Consider the following 12433-nt stretch of genomic DNA (forward strand, 5'->3'; position numbering starts at 1 on the left):
GTAGGTCTAGTCATGGTTTAGCAGAGAGAGACGCACCATGTATTTTTGAAAGCCTGTACTACCCACATCTTATTGTGGAAGCTGAAAATTGTCACCAAAGCTTGCCTGCTCTCTAGGTGTGCTGTGAGGAAATCTATGCTTTTGTACGTTGCTTTAGACAAAGAGCTGCAATAAAGGCTTTTCTTGGTGAGATCTTGATGGGAAACTGCTTTGTGTTAGTGAAGTTATTTGTGATTCTTATGGCTCCTGTGCCGAGGACTGTAACTTCCCTCCTGCAGATGCTGTGTTTGTCATATGTCTCCTTAGAGCCACTCATACTTGTGAGCCAAGCAGTTCCTGGGCTCTTAGGTGACCCTGAGCCGTTGGATTATTAAAGCTCATAAATCCTATTGAAAGACTTTGGAATTTCCTCAGCCTGATTTCTTCCCTACAGTACTCTAATGTGTAGGTAGTGCACATTCCCCACAGTGAATCACAGATCTCAAGATAACCAACTCATTGCATTCAGTGCCTGGGACTCTCCCTCCTCCTCTTTTTCTCACCATTTTCTCTCTGGCCCATCCTAACACCACAGCTCACAACATTCTTGCTGACTCTCTCTTCTTACTGCTCTTTCTCTTAACCACTGCTTGTGTTGTCTCTTTGCCCTAACATGCACGTTGCACATATACATTATAAAAAATAACCACAATGCCAAGTTCCTATATCAGAGATGTGCTTCTGTCCAGAGCTACGGAAAGCTACCTGAAATTCTCAACCTGTCACAGCTCTTTGAATGTTCTCCACAACATGACTGCGTCAGAAGGGGACTGGGATGAGCCCTCTGTGTGGCATTTGACTTACTTTGGGTCATCCTTTTTGAGCTGCCAGACACCCTTTAGCCCATGAAACAATCTGCTGTCCTTCCAACACTGTCACCCGAAAGCCCCCCAGTCCTCCTGCCTATAAACATAAATTAAGGAAAAGGCTACAAGAAGAGAGACCATTTGCACCAACGCTAGCTGTCAAAGCTAGAGTTCAAATTCCTGCTCCTTTTCTTTTGAGAGTCACAGCTGAGCAGGAGCTGCAGTTTCTGGTCTGAGGGGGGATCAGATGACTTTTTTTTTTTTGGTGAGGTGAGGAACTTCACGCTGGAATATCCTTTTCAAGATACACAGATATGGCACATCAAACACTTTGGGATTTCTAAAAGAAGCTAAGAGGGGATTTGAAATGTCAAACACAAAGAAATGATGCTTTGCTTTTAGGGGGAAAAAAATACCTTCCTCAGCCTCTCTAGCAACCAATTATACTTTTAAAGGGTCATTCATTGATCTTCCTCCAAAGAGAGAGTCTTAGATTTAGGTACCTGATATTAATCCTAATGAAGTCCATTGCAAAATTCTCACTGACTTTGGTAGGAATAGTATAAAGCTTCATATTTTAGCAAATCTGGGCTACCAGTACAAGCTGTACGCAAATTGCTTGGTTAATTTTCCTTCACTTGTGATGTTGTGGCTGGGATACATATTTTAGCTCTTCCTGAGAAGCGTTTGAAACTAGAGCAATTTGGGTATATTTACATAATGTAAAGTGCCATTTTAAATACAAGTGCAGTATTTTTAAGTCCATCTGCAAATTATGCATGATTAATTTGTTTGCAACATGTAGGACGTACAAATGGAAAAAAGTTTTTTAAAAAAAGCGACAAAAAAACCCTAAGACTGATCTCTTTTACAGAAGATTATGATAAAACACATCAACAGTTAGCTTATCATACTGTTGTGCCGCAACCTGAATCATTCCATGACTCCAAAACACAACAGACTTTATATGCTATTTTTTTTTCACTGAAAAATGACTAGAGGCAGAAGAAATGTGCAACCAGTCATGCAAGCTTTGACTAATGTATTAAGTACCACTGCCTGCCTTCTACTACAGGAATCTCCCGCGATTGCAGAACTGCGTGAAGCTCTGGCTGTTTGACTTCACATACTTGCAATCTGATGTCGGTTTTTTGAGAGCCCACTAAGGTTTCCTTGATTTCAAGTGAAATCGAGATAACACAGAGATAACTGTGTGCTCGCAGTGAAGAAGTAATGTAACCTGTTGTCATGCTTCAAAAATACCTTGAGCTTAAGAGTTTGGTGCTGCCTATTGGAATTTTGTGTACCTATAGCGCGTGTATGCTTCACTGCTGTAGGGTGGTCCTGTTGCACAGGAGCATTTTGCAAGACCAGAGCCCTAGAAAGCATGCGCTTTGGGTCAATTAAGTGCTTTATTCAAGGACGTATTTGGAGAACTAGGTCTTGTGTGTCTTTTTTTTTTTTTTTTTTTATTATCCCCAAAGTCTGTCTATGCAACAGACAGGAAAATGTGTCAGAGGTCTGAAGAGTTTATCAAATTCTGCCTCTGTTTAAACACACAGCTTCTGCTGACTTCCACGAGGCTTAAATGGACAGTTATCCCCGTGCATGTTTACAAATCAGCACAGGCAGCAGCAAACCATGGCTGTGGTTCCCCACCTCTTAGATATTGTGATTGTGCAATGACTGTGATTTTTCCTTCTGCAAAGAAAAGTCCTGAAGAGGGAGTGTGGGATGCATATTCTGTTAGATTCGCATCTGACCGATAAGGTCTGAGGTGACTTCTCAACAAAGGGAGGCAATTTCACCTCTCTGCACATGCTGTGTTTGAAGCTGCTTACCATTCTGAGCTGAAATACTAGCTTGCATGATACTGGAGTGGTACTGGGACTTTTTTTTTCTGAGTATTTCCTTTGTTGTTGCCGTAGCTGGCATCTTTTAGCATTTGGTAGCTTGCCCCAAGCACATCCTGCCACGGACTGAACTGCCAGTAATACAGCTTGGATGAATTTTTATCTACTTACAAATCTGACATACAGCTTCGACGCTTCCCACTCTGAAGTCACTCCAGTATCCCAACGGTGGGAGACACGCTGTGGACACGTGTCTGTTTTACATGTTCATTGTGCCTAGTGACTAGGGTAAGGTTTTGAAACATTGACTCCCCTCGCCCCCTTTCCTGCTCAGGCAGGTCTAAGTGAAGGCACAAGTGAGTACTGCTTTAACGTCCCGACGCAGCCTGCCTCCTCTCCCTTAGCTGGGACGCCTGCGTGGGAGGGAAGGGGTGATGTGCAGCAGCCAGGTGAGGTCCATGGCATTTCAGTGCACGTTCAAAATGGTTTTGATAGCCATTTTGGAAAACAGACTTGGGTCCACAGTGGAGATGGCTGAAAGAAACACTTCAAAACCACAGAAACAGTCCTTCCAGGTCCCTTCCAGGGATGGATGCCCCATCCCTGGAAGTATTCAAGGCCAGGCTGGATGGGGCTTTGAGCAACCTGGGCTAGTGGGAGGTGTCCCTGCCCATGGCACGGGGGGTGGAACTAGGTGATCTTTAAGGTCCCTTCCAACCCAAACCATTCTATGATTCTGCGATTCCCCCGTTGCCAGCCGTAGCGCGCTTCAGCGTAGTGCCATTCATAGCCTTTTCTGCCAATCTTTTTGCTTTCAAATGCAACTTGTGGCACACGGTGCGGGGATAAGTTAAGTAATGAAATTGATGGAGCCACAGGCTAGGAGTAAGCCACCCCGGGAGGTGCATTAGCGGAACGGGTTTTGGTGTGCCCGGCTGAATGCCTCTGATGACTTGAGGCGTGCACCAGGAGCCCGCTAATGCACACCCTGTCGTGGTTCATTGCTCGCTGTATTCTTCCAGTCCAATTCCAGCCAGCGGTCCCTGGTAAAAGCAGGTGTTCGCTTCTGAGGGGAAAGAGGGATTCCAGGGGTGCCAGGATAATACCTGCTAAAGCAAACGTTCCCCCCCCACACACACACACCTCCCCTCGCCCCAGCCTTCTGTATGTTCATCCGTGTCTGACTGGTGCACGAGTTCTTCTACATTTGTTAATTGTGGCAAACTGTCTTTTGTAACGAGGACTTTCTGAAAGCGCATAATGAAAGGAGTGCATTTTTAACTGCATATTTTAAATAAGAATTGTCTGTCTGTGGGAGTTGGGTTATTTGTATCGCTGTAGACAGAAATGAGCGCTATATTTCATAGGACCTTGCTGCTTTGTACTTATTGACTGTTTATTTTTCATCTACAGGATTACTAATTGCAGCGAGTACCAGACGCTTCTGTCTCCTTTCAGGTTATTGTAGTAGAGGGCATTGTACCAGATGCATGGTTATTCACAGAGCATGCATTTCCAGCAGCTGAATTGCTGGATCTGCTCTAAATGATCTATGGCAATTACATTTGGCGTTGTACAGCTATAATTTTACTGCATATTAATAGCCACCTAGCAAAGAGGTAAATGCCCTTTTCTCGGCTGGGTGCAGCGTGAACGCCTGGATGTATTCAGCTGGGTGAAACAAGGCACGGTTTTTAAATGGATAGCAAAGGTTTTATGTGTTGGAAACGCATGTGCTGGGGAAACGTGTGTTTCCCTCTGCCTTGCTGGTGTGCGGCGAGGCTCCTGGAGAAACACCACCACGCCAGACCCTCCATGGAGACACGCTGGGAGAGGGGGAGGGGAGGGGGAAGGGGATCATGTGCCCCATTTTAAGTGGCTCATCTGCCACCACCCAAAATCTGCTGCGGGCTGGTTCTGGAACCCCTTTGAGCGGCCCGGCTGATCCGTGCGGATGCTGTCGGGTTTCACCGTCAAAAATAATAACAATTAAAACCACCCTCCCCGTAGCTTCCCTGAAGCTGTCCTCTGGAGTCAAGGGCCCTTTTTTTTTTTTTTTTTTTTGGGGGGGGGGGAGAGGTGGGGGCGATGGGGCGTGGGTGGAAGCAAATAACAAGGAATCGGAGGAGATTAACGAGCTTTCTCCTTATTAGCGCCGCTCGGGTGCTTTGTCTCCGCTCCGGGCTGGGGATGGGCTGGGGGTGGGGTGGGGGGGTGCAGCGTGACTGGAGGGGCCGGCGTGCGGGAAGCCGCACGCACACACGGACGGACGGACGGACGGACGGACGGACGGACGGACAGACAGACAGACCGACCCACCCCACAGACAGAGAGAGAGAGTCAGCGCCCGGCCGGACAGTCAGCGGGCGGCGCGTGTCTGCGTGAGGTGGGGTGAGGGGGGTAGTGTGGGGGGGAATGGAGGGAGGGGGCCGTTGGGCGCGCGCGCGCGCAAATGGCGGCGGAGCCAACGGCTCCTGCGAGGCGGCTGTTGGGGCGGCCGAGCCCGCACGCGCCGGAGCGGCGGCGCTGAGCGCAGAGCGAGCGCGGAGCACGGCGAGGAAGCGACGCGCCGCTGCCTGCGGTCCGAGGCGCCCCACGCTGCGTGGGCGGGGAGAGAGAGAGAAAGAAAGGGAGAGGGAGAGAGCGGCAGGCAGGCAGTGCAGCGCAGCGCGGCAGATAAAGGACAGAGACAGGCAGAGAGGAGCGAGAGGGAATCCAGTCAGGCACCGAGGGAGAGCGGACAGGCAGCGCTACAGGCAGGGGCAGGCGACGGCAGCCCGGCGGCGGACCAGGGGCGAAGCGAGAGCGGAGCGGGGAGAGGCGAGGCGGCCGGCGGGTCGGGCGGCGGCGCCGCCGCGGCCGCGGCCACCGCGCCCCGGCCACCAGCGCGGCGGATCTCCTCCCGGGGAGGAGGCGGAGGCGGAGGAAGAGACGATGTCTTGTGGGAAGACGGGCACTGTACTGTAACAGCCGCGTTATCTGCCGCAAAATAAACAAACCCGCCAACCAAAAATACCCAACAAACAAACAAACAAACCAAAAATAACCCGAGCCACCAAGACGCTGGGGGCAGATCCCGTTTTCAGGCAAGGTAAAAAAAAAAAAAAAAAAAAAAAAAACTGGAAAAAAAAACCAAACCCAAAACCAAAAAAGCCAAAGCAGAATCTGTAGACATTTGTGTGGCGTGATGTCCTTTGTTGTTGCGATTTATTTATTATTTATTTTCCGTTCCAGCATGTGTCTTCTGTCATGTCGTTGGAGTCATTCGCCCCCATTCCTCCTCCTCCCCCCCCCCCCCCCGTGATCTTTTAATTTTTGAGGTCAGGGCGGCTTGAGCATGTAGAAAGCGGCGGGAGAGGGAAATAAGAGCTGTGCATGGAGGCTGGGGCTTGCGTTTATTACACGCGATATGTGCATTTATTTATAGCAACTGCAGGATTCCGGCTCGAAGATGCGGTATTTAACCCGGGGGAGGGGGGGAGGGAGGGAAAAAAGAAAAAGAAAAAAAAAAAAAAAGGGTATCATTCATAGTGTAGCGGGGCAGGATGATTTCAGTGCCGGAGCCTCGCACACGGGATCTCGGAGCGGCAGGGTAGAGGTGGTGAAAGCCAGGTACGGCGCGGGGAGGCAGGGAAGCGGGAGGGGGGGGGGTGGGCTCGGCGGGGCCGGCGGCCCCCGCGGAAAGTTGTCGCCGGTAACGAGCAGAGGCGGATCCGTCGGGAGCGCGGAGGGGCGGCCGGTGGGTCGGGCTCGGAGGCGGAGGTGAGGCGGCCGGAGAGCTCGGTTTGACGGGGAAAAACAACGGCGGAGCCCCCGCCCCGGAGCCGGTGGTCTGGGAACGGGGCTGAGGTTGGGGAGGTGAGCGCCGCCGAGGAGGGGAGCTGCGGGAGGCGATCTCCCTCCTCCCAGCGGTCGTTTTAGGCTAAAACGTATCAAACTGTAAAAAAAAAAAACCAAAAAACCCGCCAACTTTCACTCGCTGATTTGTGAACAACATCGAAGGATATGCTTTAAAAAGCCGTGCTTTGCTGGAGGGAAAGCCTGGGCTTCTTTGACTGGCATTGTTCTTAAGGGTGGCGATTTGAGGGTAACAGCTTTACTTGATGCTTCCTTAGCATGTCTCTTTTTTTTTTTTCTTTTGCATGCAGTGAAGGAGGATCACAGTCCAGGACTTACAGTCATATCGTTAGGTATCCTAGCAGTCTTTTTTCATAAAAAATAGTTAATGTTACTCCGCTTAGTGTAATTCTGCTTTACTTGTGCGTGCGTATCAACGATATTTCTTGTAGATCTTACCGAGACATGCTCATCCAGTGCAAGCATTGCGCAGCCTTGTTTAATTGTTGTTATTTTATTTATTTTTTGTTTTTTGCATTCATTTACCGTTTCGGCCAGCGGGGGGGAACACGCTCAAATTTCGGGTGCGTTTTGCTGTGCTAGGTGTGTCTTTGCGCCTCCGCTCGCCCTCCCTCCCGTCTTTGCGCTTCCCAGGTGTCTGCGGTTTTGCTTAAATTCATCCCGCTGCCGTGTGTGACATTGCTGTAAATATGCCGAGAGGGGGAACAAAGGCATTAAAGAGCAGCACAAGTGGTTTTTTTTGCTCACCTGTTTGACTTCTCTACCATTGCGCTGAGCTAGATGCATGCCCGGTGTGCCTTCTTCTAAATGGCATATGTAAATTCTAGGCAAGTACAAAGCAGTTGAAGCTGAGGGTGATGGGGAGGGGAAAAGAGAAATACTGTGAACTGACCTGCAACTTTTCAGTCGCATAATTTAACTGCACGCTGATTTTTGTTTTAGCAGTCTTCGTCACGGATCGAGGCAAGTTTGTGTGCACAATTAAGCTTGCAAATTGCTAATCTCGCACACTGACTTTGCCTCTTGGTTCCCAGCTGGGCATGGTTACCTTGAGAGCTGTGGTATCAGCACTGTCAGAGCATGCTCCGGTGGGGAGATCGGGTGTGTTCTATTTTTAATACTATTTAACGAAGATGCTTCTCACTCTGCAATATACGAAGCATAATGGAAGAACAGAGCAATGATTGGTTATGGATACTGGAAAAGGAAAAATGCGAAGGTAAAAAGGGGAAATCCCTCAAATATTTCTATTAGGTTAATGAAAGAAAATGCAGCTGTGCAGAAAGGTGATCAATTAGCTGGTTTTAAGTTGAGCTGTTTTGTGGTGTCTAAGATGATTTTTAAAAAAATCTTTTCAAAAAGTTGTGTGAAACAAACTAGATAGGAAGTGATTTTGTGCAGTTGATCAATCTGACTGTTTGTGGATATGCTTAAGTTGAAGAAGAATATTCCAGTCTAATTCTTTTTTTAATGTTGAAATGCCTTACAGTGGAGTAGCGCTGAGGAACATCTTAAAAATGTTTTTTTTTCTTGTGCTAACCAGTTTTAATGATGAATTATTTATGTTCTTATTGGTAGCCTCCTGAAGCAGGAGTTTTGAGGTTTTATTCCTTGTGGTTAAAAGTTAATTCAGTTGATACTAAAAATCCTTGTTGCATGCAATGCTTGCAGAATGAAAGCAGCTGTAAACCTCTTGCGATGTATGTGTAAAGGAAAATGCCTATAGATAATTACAGCATATGTCATTGTGCAAGATGCATGTCGATACTTTGGAAGAACTACCTCCTTCAGTTCCATGTATCTGTAGTCAGAAATACACTTATTAGCTATTCGCAACAATCTGCGCACTCCGAGTCACGTAGAGAAACTCCCCTTGATTAAAGATGTCTTCTATAAAACAACTGTATTTTCTCTCTCTGTTGCCTACAGTTTTACAGGATGGTGGTCTAAGAAATGGCTGAGTACCCCTCCTGCAAAATCCTTTTTCAGGCAATCGTTTGTTTCTGCTGTATCCTAGTCCTTTTCACTGCCCCAGGGCTAAGTGTACAAGTGAGGGTTGCTTACACGAGTGTTGCACTGCATTGTATCCTTGGAGGAAAAATTACATAAGGAATGTATAAGGATGATGATAGAGGAAACACAGTGAGATTTTTAATACAGGTGTAATGATAAATCTTGGAAAGAGATAAGAACAGTGCAACAGTCACTTTTTGAAACTTTATCCTGCGGAGTAAAACTGTGGGCCAAATCATGTTTCTGATGATGCTGTATTTCCTCTGGGCTTTACTGGGGTTATTTGCATGATTACAGTAAACTGGTCTTGGCCTGATAAATCACTGTTACTAAACAGAATTTCTGGGAACACATAAAAGAAAACTAAGTTTTAAAATCTGCAGTACTCTTGGCTTCCTCCCAGGTTATGATTTTAACAACTAAATTTTGAATCAATGCGAGGGGGGGGGGAAGTGCGCTAATTCTAGGATGGTTTGCTTAGAGTTTGCCTTTCTTCCTGTAGGCATCACTCTCGGTACTGTCAATGGGAGCTTTAAATTTGGAAGTGCATCCAGGGTTTGGTTCGATGGTTTTATCAGCGGTAAAGACAGACGCAGGGACAAATCCTCAGCAGCTGCAAATTGATGTAGTTCCATTGGTTTTAAGAACAGTATAGATTTACACCAGCTGATGATATGCCCCTCTGCTTGTAACATACAGGATCTGTAACTTGCATTGAGTGGTATTATCAATTTTGATGGCATTAATTTCAGAGTAGGAAAATGATTTTGGCAGATTGGCAAATCCTTGTTTATAGGGACTTCTCACAAATGAATGGCTTGATCCAGTGAGTGCTCTCAGCTCAATTTATTTGCTCAGTTGTAAAGGTAATTTGTAACTTACAGGATTATTTAAAGAAAATGTTATTTGTGTTAAGTAATCTGTTTTCCAAAATACCATTAAAGATTGGCCAGTTGAGAAGCAATGTAACTACCGCGCAATAAACTTGCAAAATCTGTTTGTCCCCTGTTCATTCATTTATTAGATTATGAAGTTCTGTATTAATGTTCTCAGCAGGTAGTAAGTCAAGCAAATGGGTCCCTTTTTCTTCTAGAAGATTGAAACATTCATCAAACAAGTAATACATGGCAAAGACTCGTTACGTTCCAGTGGAGAACTTTTGATTCCGAAGACTTGAAAGTACTGTGTATGAATGTCTTTGTATCTGTGTGATAACATGTGTTTCTAGGGCGCGTTCTGTTTTGATGACAAACTGCAGTCCAGGTAAGTAGGATTTTCCCCATTTCGAGACTGGGTAAATTGAATTGCAGATAAATTATGCAAACCATGTGAGGTCACACATCTGGCTTTTGACAGCCATCAAATGAGACCTGTTCCAGTCTCCCGTCTTTTGCGTGTCACTGATGGATGATAAGGCTCCCTGATTAATTGCTGGTTTTTGTTTTGTTTTCTAATTTTTCCACTTCGTAGATGAAATGGTGACTTCCAGAAACATGTAGATGTAAATAAATTACATGTTTGTTTATTACAAATATTTCATTTTTACATAATAATTTAATGATAAATGCTTCTAGCAAGGAAATGCCTTCAGAAAGAGTGCAAGGAATAACTCATGTCTGGTCCTGGTTTCTTTTGGAAGTATATTAAACATGCCTAAAAATTCAGGTAGACATAGTGGTTACTGTTTGTGGACAGGATATGTTTTTCTTGGGTTCTTGTTTAAGGAGACTTAAATCATAATAACAGCCACTATGGTTTGCGTGAGTATACCAGTGCGCGCGCATACAATTTATTAGAAAAATAAAAGAAGACATTACGCCATAAAAATACAATACTACTTGTTTTAATTAAGACTCATTTCTTGATAAATGACATCTGTGATGGGTTCTTTCCAAGTAGGTCCTCATTTGTCAGTGAAGGTTCAAACCATTTAGTTATAGGATGTAAGAGGTAAACTGCACATCATTTTCTTAGATGTCTGAAGTAACTCTAGTTTTAGACTCTGCATTATCTCATGTGGTGGTTTTACAGTAGATAAACTTGATGATGTGTTGCCAGTGACCCTGTTTAAGAGTGATTACTATTTAGAGGTCTCCTGTGTTCTTCGGTAGCTTATCTTCCTTCCTAAGAATACATAAATGATCTATATTAATACTTCACGTGTGGCATGTGCAATCCAGCATTAATTCTGGGGGAAGAGTATTGAAGCTCTCTGTTGCCTTTAGGAGAAGAAAAACCCAAACAAACGCTTTCATACTGTCCAACCGCAATTGCGCTCTTCCACCTGTTAGTAACATTGCCAGTTTTTACTACCGCTTCCTTTTTCAGTGTTGTGGTTTCCAGGCTTTCAGGTCATCCATCATCAGTACACTTCTTTATGGTTCCTAAGGTTCCAGGAGTTGTGGAAAAGGCCTCCTTTCATTCAAATGCATCGGGTTTTAATCGCATGGCGAGATCTTTAAACCATGTTAGATCATTCCAGATTCCTAAATAAGTAATAAGCTGGTATTTGAAAACGTTACATCACTGGTGTACTCCGCCCCGTTCCCTTTTGCTGAGAGGAAATACAGAGAAACGAGTAAACAAAAGAACATATTTTACAGGAGTGAGTTCATAAGAGCTATTTAGATGAAGTAATTGCTACTGTGATAAACATGGTGAAAAATACTACACAGTCCACAGGTTTTTCTGTTAATGTTGAAGAAGCTATGAAGTGTGAGAGAGTGATAATGTCATACAGCATGACTTAGCTGAAATGCAGAAGGCGTAGTTAGGCAGTGACAGCTGGGAATTTGAAATTTATGACTTGGATATCCAATGACTTTCTGAAGCAGAGGGTTTAGAGTATTTTTTTTATAGTCGCTGGCAATATATGGAGGCAGTAACCACGTAAGACTGTTCTCAGGGCAGGCATGTTCACATAGCATATGTTGAAGTATGTAAGGTGAGAAGTGCATTTTCATAAGTGAAAGAAGATGTTTTTCACAGAGAAACTGGGACGCTTTTATGCTTCTTTCTCCAAATCAGATGTCTGCTCTTGATCTTTTCAGGCCAAAAGTCACAGTTAACAAGAAGAGTACCATGAGAAAGCGAAGTCCTATGAAAAGTATTCTTGTAATTTAATGCTTTCTAGTATATTTCTCATTTAGTCTTAGGCAATGCTATGTTTTATTTATGAGCTGTTTATACAGCGCCTGTGTTAAAATTATAGAGCCTTAGTAACATCTTCCAAATGATAAAACTCTCTTTTTCTTAAACTGGATGACTTTAATCTCTGGAGTCAAAGGAAAGCTTAAATGGTCAGCAGGACAAAGTTAAAAAATAATCAGTGATTAGGCAAAAAAAAAAAGGCAAAAACTCCCACACCCCTTCCCCCACTGGTAAATACTCTGTTTTTTATTTCTCAGAGTTTTTGTCTTCTGTTTGCAATCTATGCTAAAACATAAACATCAAATACATAAGAATCAACTACTTTCAGGCTTCTGTTTCATCCCAGTTTTTATGGTCACAACAGCAGTGATTTTTTACTGGATTCATAAAATCACCAGAGCCATTTTTATATTCTAGGAGTTGAATTCTGTTATCAAAAGCATGCCTGAACAACTAATAATTTTGTCATTAATTAATCCTGTTGCAGTATTTATATGTTTCTTGCCTCGTGAGTTGAAGTCTCCCTGTGCCTTCAATACGGAAAGGATTTTGTAAATTTTCATTACATCATTAAATGTAAGAGTCAGATTGTGGTGCTTTTCTTCACAGGGAGTGCATGCATCTTGGGTTTGGTGACTTGCGGAGCTTCCAGTGGTGTAATGCTTTATTTACTGTGAAGAAAGTTACCACAATTGGTTCCTGAGTAAAGAGGGA

The 12433-nt window shown here is 44.7% G+C and overlaps 1 protein-coding gene across 42 annotated transcripts in view; it reads left to right on the forward strand.

The window, feature by feature from the left end:
- The window catches only part of ARPP21 (cAMP regulated phosphoprotein 21), a 201264-nt gene that overhangs the window by 55023 nt on the left and 133808 nt on the right, over positions 1-12433 (forward strand). For 12 of the 42 annotated variants that reach the window (XM_074575347.1, XM_074575360.1, XM_074575369.1 and 9 more), the window contains exon 1: positions 5233-5789. The exons of 12 other annotated variants lie outside the window; for them this stretch is intronic. The gene's annotated coding sequence lies outside the window, so the exon portion shown is untranslated. Of the gene's footprint in view, positions 1-4041; positions 5085-5232; positions 5790-6846; positions 6889-7501; positions 7776-12433 lie in introns of those variants that run through there. 18 more of the 42 variants (XM_074575352.1, XM_074575364.1, XM_074575372.1 and 15 more) reach the window with 5 other exon arrangements.

This window comes from Larus michahellis, chromosome 2 (assembly GCF_964199755.1).
Source record: "Larus michahellis chromosome 2, bLarMic1.1, whole genome shotgun sequence".
In the NCBI taxonomy this organism is placed as follows: Eukaryota; Metazoa; Chordata; class Aves; order Charadriiformes; family Laridae; genus Larus; species Larus michahellis.